Source organism: Camarhynchus parvulus, chromosome 3, assembly GCF_901933205.1.
Source record: "Camarhynchus parvulus chromosome 3, STF_HiC, whole genome shotgun sequence".
Lineage (NCBI taxonomy): Eukaryota > Metazoa > Chordata > Aves > Passeriformes > Thraupidae > Camarhynchus > Camarhynchus parvulus.
Genome location: NC_044573.1, coordinates 89,500,576 through 89,506,685, shown reverse-complemented (window position 1 = coordinate 89,506,685; position 6,110 = coordinate 89,500,576). Strand labels below are relative to the sequence as shown.

Sequence of the window (6,110 nt, the reverse complement as noted above, 5' to 3'; positions counted from 1 at the left end):
CGGACACAAATTAGGGCTTGTAATTGAAATTTGTTGCCTTGATCTGTCAGCACTTCCAGGCAGGAGACCTGTGGGAAGAACTCGCTCATTAGTGTCACTGCGGCGGCGGGGGCCGGGCGGAGCCGCGGGGCGGGGGCGGCGCGGCTCGGCCGCCCGCAGCCCAATCAGCGCCGCCCCGGCCCCGCCGCCCTTCCAGGGGGCCCCGCCGCCGCGGCCGGGGGAGCGCCCCGCCGGCCCGCGCCCGCCCCCGCCCAGGCCCGGAGAGCCCCGCGCCCCCGGCCCGCGACAGATGCACCCGCAATGAACGCTAAGGGGACACCCCCGCCCCCAGCCCTACCTCCCCCCGAAACGCAGAGGGAAGGGGGGGCTCCCCTGGAGCGCGGCGTTTCGGCCGGGAAAACCGTTCGGACGTTAAAAAATGACGTTGTGCCCTGTTTTGCTGTAAGGAATTAGGAATTATTGCTGTTACTGTTGCGCTTGGAGATTCATCGCGTTGTTATTCAAGCTCTGGCTGCAGTGAGGTTCCAGCGTAGCATCCACAACCTCCGCTAAACCAAACCCATTAGCGCTGAGGCTGCAATAAAACGAGATTTAAACCGAACCTTGTATGAACATCAAGGCATCCAGCCACAGCAACTTTAGTAATAATCATATTCAGGTGCTTTAAAAAGTCACAGGGAAAATCCTCTTTCGTATCTTTCCAGTGAGTAAAAACTACTGAAGTTTTGGAACCAGATATTCTTTTCTTTGCATATCCAGGGAAATGAAAAAGCTAGTGAGATTTTTGTTGTGGGTTTTTTTTTTCCTTTTTTTTTTTTTTTTTTTTTCTTCTCTTGTTGAGACATTTTTCCTTTTTTTTTTTTTTTTTTTTTTTTATCCTCAGAACTAAATGGAGTGACTTGCTCCCTTGAAAGAAACAGAATAGAAACCATCCAGCTGTTAAAAAAAATCAATGGGGAATATTTCACTGTTTAGGGGACTAGGATCTCAAACTCATTCTGTTTTGGGCAACGGAGAGAAGGAAATTCGTGATGTGGTTCGCCTGTGTCACAGTCTTGGAGGTCCTGTTCGGGCCGTCGAGTGGCACAGCTGAGATTTCTGATCGTAATCTGAAACGGAAATAGCTGCCATTTAGGAGACGTAACCGTTTCCACTATCGTGTTTTACCTACCCGTAAAATGCAAATTTATCGCTAATTTCAATAGCTGTTTCATCAGAGACTGTGAAGAATGGGCTGATTAATAAATATACCCTAGAGATAAATTATCCCTTCGAATAAGGTTATCAGCGTTAGAATTGTAAAAGTACTTTCCAGACGTGAAAAATTAGGTATGTGACAAAAAGATAATTAATTAAAGAAAAAAATAAAACAGAAACGAAACCGCCGTAGGAGCACTAACTCTTTCCACATTGGAAGAGATGGCAACTTGTCTGAGAAAAATTCGTCACTACGAAAAAAATTGCCCAGCAGTTGCTGCCGCTCTGAATTGATAGGAGAGCAGAAAATGCTTAATGCCTGTCACCGACGAACAGTGCTGTGGAGTTAGTTTATCTTTACATTAAATCTGGGACATATTAACTGTTCCGTGGTCTAAAGTAAGTCTGCTCTGCCTTTGCAGCCGTGATTGAATCTGAAGGAAATCAGATGTGCGGGAGTGATCGAAACGTGCTAAGATAGAGGATCTTGCAGGAGTTTAAACGCCGTCGCGGTGGAGACGAGATCGATAGAGGAGAGGAAGGAAGGAAGGAAATGGATGCTATCTGTCCGAGGGCGCTCCCGCAGCCTCCTCTCCCGCCCGCCCATCTCCGACGGTACCTTCCGCCGCCCCGCTCCGCGCTCCCGCCGCCCGCGGCCGCCGGGCCACACACGCCACCGCCACCGGTGCCACGGCCCCGGCGAGGCCCGCGGGAGCAGGTACCGACCGCCGCCGCCGCCACGGCCCGGGAGGAGCGCGGGAGGAGGAGGACGAGGGCGAGCTCCGTGGCGGCGCGGCCCGGGTGCGAGCGACGGGGGGCGCGGGGGCTTTAGGGCGAGGCTGAGCTACTGGAGAAACTCGGCCGGGCACGGAGCGCGGGGCCGGCCCCGAGCGGCCGCCGGGACCTGCCGGCGTAGGGGCGACGCGCTCCGCTCCTCGGCCGGGCTCTCCGCGCCGCAGCGCCGGCGGAGGGCAGCTGCGGCGCGCAGGCAGGGACGGGGACGGAGCGGCGGTGGTGCCGCGGAGGTCCCGCAGAAGCCTCTGGGCACGGGGTTGTTGATCCTGCCCGTTTTTCATTCTTTCCCTCCCTCTAGAGCCAGCCGCCGCGCGTTCCTCCGAGGAGACCCTGACCCCTTGCTCCGCACCGCTCCGCACCCCTCTGCGCCGCACAGCGGGGTGCGCGCAGCCTGCCCGCTCTACGGCGGATGGACAGATCGCCCGGATTGTTTTTATTTTTAGAGGAATGCCCCTTGTTGTTGGTTTTTTTACTCCTCCCTAGATTTCTGTAGGTTGCTATGTGGCATGTTGTTTTCATTTCTTGGCTTTTTGAAATAACTATTTTGATTTAAATTTATCGAACAACCTGTTATCCATATGTCTGTCCGATTAATTTTTTATGGGATGATGAAAGAGAGAAGAATCTATATATATAGTGATCTGCTAATGGAATAATATATATATCCAAAACACCTTTCTGGGGTTACTTTTATTTCCGGACTTTAAAATGCAGTCTGGGTTTTTAGGCAATTGATGAGGCAGTGCTTATTTGATATAGGAGAGTAACATATTTAGACTTCGGGGGAAAAATGTATTGTTTTCCACTAGAAAGATATTTTCCTGTCCTTCCTTCGAAAATCTTGAGGGGCATTTACAGGAAGGTTATGGCCATGTTCCGCCATTCACAGTGGGATTTTTGCAAATCTTTGCGAACATTGAAGCCGGACGTCACCAGAGAGTAAAATACCCACAGGATCCTTTTCCCTTCAAAGACATGATTTTCTGTAACTACCCAGCAGGGATCCATAGAAGCGGTCACCAAGGAAAACATATTTATATCATTAGCCTCTTCTTCCCTCCACCCCCCAAGTGAGCCTAATCGCTTCACCCTAAGGAGATGTGGCGTGTAAAACAGACAGCAAGGAGCTGACGGCGGCTAGTCAGTCAAACATTATCAACCCCAGAAAAAATTATAGGCGCAGGTTAGAAAATAGTCTGTAAACCCTTTTTCTATACATCCCAAGTGCACCTTCGCCCTCGTCCCTCTCCCTTGCCCTTGCTTGCGGCTGAGCGTGTGTCGAGGGCCAATTAGCGCTTTCAGCTCTTTTATAACAGGGTGAACAGCAAGCCTAGAGCGACTGTCCCAGCGATACAGATGACCCCCAAAAGGGTTGAGAGAAGGTTAAGCATGGCTTAAATTTAAAAGAGGCAGAAAGTTCCGTGGAGCCCTCCCGTCCCTCTCCACCGGGAATCCTCCGGCCGGTCTGCTTTCCCCGCTGCCAGGTGGGCTGCAGCCCGAAGGAAGAGGTGGCACTAGGGAGCCGGCAGGAACGGTCGTCCGGAGCGGCGGCGGGGCTCTTTATTGGTTTCCGATGAGAGCGGCCCGGCCCCTGCTCCCACTTGTGCGTGTCACCTTCCTCGGGCGCAAAACGAGAGCGGCTCACAGCGCGGGGCGCAGGCGATCCCGGCTGATCCCGCGCCGGGCCCAGGCTCGCGGTGCCCCGGCGGCCGTGGGCAGCCCCCTGATATTCGTCCCGGGTCTGTCCCGAACACACCGCCTCGTGCACCCGCCCGGGCTTTAGCTTTGCGGCCGAGCCGGAACGAGAGGGAGCCGGGTCGTTTTCCCGACGCTTGAGACTCCCCGGGCTCAAACGACATAATTCGACTGCCGGGTCCCACAACGAGCGGATGACGAGGCCGCTCAGTACCCAGCCTCCAGGACCACAGAGCATGCAGCATCCCGTTCGGTGCTCCTAGCTCAGGAGCCGAGAAAAGGGAACAGGGCTGGGGAAGAGAGGGGGAGCCCCCCGCGCTTTCACCGCGCTCAGAGCCCTTTGTCGCCTAGAGTGACCCAGCTTTAGCCTGAACCGCGGGGAGCCTCGTTGCGGTTGTCGCCGGTCGCGCCGAAGCCAAGCCCAACCTGCCAGGAGTGTGGCCACGGCGGCCCTCAAACAGCCGCCGCTAGTGGGGTTAGGGGAGGGCTCATCGATACGGCGTGGCAAGATTTGCTCCCGCTCCAGCACCGCGGGACGGCCGCGCACCGAAGGAGGCGAACGGGTCGGGGCCGGCCCGCCGCAGCAGCCGACGGGGCCCGCGGTCCGGCGGGCGGCGTGGGGCATCCCCCGCGCGGTGGGCACCGGCCTTTCCCCGTGCGCCCGCCGAGCCCCGAGCCCCTCTGTCCTCACCGGGCGCTGCCCCCACAGCCTCAGGTCTCGTTTTAAAACTTAGGGGAAAAAAATAGTCGTTCCCCTGCTGCAGTGTATAAATAAGATCAGCGTACGGAAATAAACGCTCAGCCAACCTACCGGCTTTCCGGACGGATGAAAATGCTGAGGAACGACATTAAAACATTGAAAACACAGTTTAAAGGCATCCGTGTTAAAATTATAAACATTCTGGTGACTGCGTTTTATAACGCTTCTATTACTATCTTAATTCCTAATTACACGGCCACGAGTATGAACAGTTTTTAAGGAAATCTCCAGCCTTTAATACGCCGCTCCCACTTATATTTATTGTTCGTTTCAGACAAACGATTTTTAAAAATAGCCTTTTCATTACTTCAGTCACAAAATAAGCATTTACAAACGCTAAATGAGGGTTGAAGAAACCTCTGGCTTTACTTTTTTATTGCTTTCTTATAAATTTAACTCATATTTTCATTATTGTCTCAGGAAAAAAAATGAAAACGTGCATGGAATAAAATTAAATCAGGTAGCTTTAAATCGCTGTAGTTTAGGGTAGAGTCACTAATTGGAAATATTTATGTTTGCAAAGCTGGGATTTCAGCAGTAAAAAGATACGGTATATCCCCTTTTTATCATAACGTGGGTCTACGAGAACATTTATATCATACCATTGCAAGAAATGATGTGTAGTTAAACAACATTTTTTAAGCAGGGTTTGTGTCTTTTTATGGCAACCCTCGGTCTTTAGTCCGGGCTAGTTCTCATATTACATGAAATGTACTTTAAGAAGTACTACCTGCTCCAGCTGTCCAGGAAAAACTGAATTATGGAACTAGGAAACATATGGCAGTTGCATATTGCACGAGTAAGGTACATATGAAAGTTATAAATTTCTTTTTTAAGTAACCATTGTAAACGCATTTTTATAGGTTTCACAGTATGTATTACATCTGTAATTTTAATTTTTGCAATATACCTTTTTAAAGATATCTATGTTTTCTGTACTCTGGGGGAGGAAATGCAAAGCGACGTTTACACGTTTAAAAATGCTGCATGCAAAACAAACAAGGCAGGTAAATAAACGGGGAAACCGAGCTTCCTCACAATGGAAAGGACACTATGCCATCTATTGGCAAAGCAGTTATTTACAAAGCCAAGGGTACCCTAGCGAGTACTTTCTGTTCTTTCAATGTTGTGGAATGTCCCAGTTGTAGCTTTCGTGTATTTTAACAAATAAATAAAGACATGTCCACGGAGGTCCAGGGAATTAAAAAAAAAATTAAAAAATAAGAAGAAGGAGAAAAAAAAAGGAAGAAAGGAAGACAGTTCGTGAATTTATACCTCACAAATTAGGTCATTAACTCGCAGGGGATTTTGCAGCTAATTGCGAACTCCCTTCTTGGAGCGCCCGAGTAGGAGAGATTTCACTTTTCCTATTATTTTATTACTGAACTATATCAAAGAAGGCTTTTTTTTTTTTTTCCTGTTTTGTTTTTCCCCCTGTGTTTTCAATGCAAGGTTACCTAAGGATTTTATGGCCAGGAATCGGCCCAGCAGGCTGCTGCGGAAGCTGACCTTACGGTCTCTGCTCAGTCCGATCGCAATGCGGGGGTGACTGCGGGATCGGGCCTCCCTTTCCGCGCCTCGCAGGGCTCCCCCAAACGCGAGCCTGCCCTACGAGGCGCTCCAGGGCTCTGTGGGACACGGGCAGGGGCAGCTGCGGGGGCAG

At 51.2% G+C, this 6,110-nt stretch overlaps 1 long non-coding RNA gene across 1 annotated transcript; it reads left to right on the top strand.

Moving 5' to 3' along the window:
• Positions 1-287: 287 nt before the first annotated feature.
• LOC115902223 lies at positions 288-5,405 on the top strand. The gene is made up of 3 exons (XR_004060599.1): positions 288-703; positions 1,620-1,915; positions 2,291-5,405. It is a non-coding gene; the product is annotated as an uncharacterized LOC115902223 (long non-coding RNA).
• Positions 5,406-6,110: the final 705 nt, after the last annotated feature.